Below are 642 nucleotides of genomic sequence, written 5' to 3' on the forward strand. Positions count from 1 at the left end.
ATATGAAAAATACCTTTAACCCAAAAAAAATATTGTTTATTAAATAATCGACCATTAATTCAAATGCACACTTATCTAGTACCTTATGGATTACAGGCTCGTCAAACACACTCCCCCTTTTTCTATCTATATATCTATCTCCATCCTCTGCCTCCCTACTCTCCTTATATATAAGATAAATTGCTAGATAAATTGCCTCTTTGGAAATGAATATTTTGGTATACTCTCTCCAGGACTATGCATATGCCTTTGTCTGTCCGGGTAGAGAAAATAAACACGAGAGGAGTGATAGGCCACTTGTCCGGGAGGGGAGGGGCGTGTGATATTCAGAAATTTTAAGAGGGGAGAACTCGCACCATTCGGATTAGTCTCAGGAGTCGGAGATTATGTCCATGCGATGCTTGTTTTCACAACTGAACATATGAATGAAATTAATTTTATGCCCTCAGTACAAGGAAAAATAAGAATATGTTTATAGTTTTATTATCCAAGTAATGATTTCTCACCATGGTTCTGTAATTCTAGGAAGGGCAGAAAAAGCGTTAAGCCGTTGGACCCCAGTCAACGCTTACCACCGACTTGGCCACAGCCTTCGCCGGATGCAGGCAGTATCTTAAGACTCGACACAACGGAAATTGCCAT

Source organism: Penaeus monodon, chromosome 27 (assembly GCF_015228065.2).
Source record: "Penaeus monodon isolate SGIC_2016 chromosome 27, NSTDA_Pmon_1, whole genome shotgun sequence".
Classification (NCBI taxonomy): domain Eukaryota; kingdom Metazoa; phylum Arthropoda; class Malacostraca; order Decapoda; family Penaeidae; genus Penaeus; species Penaeus monodon.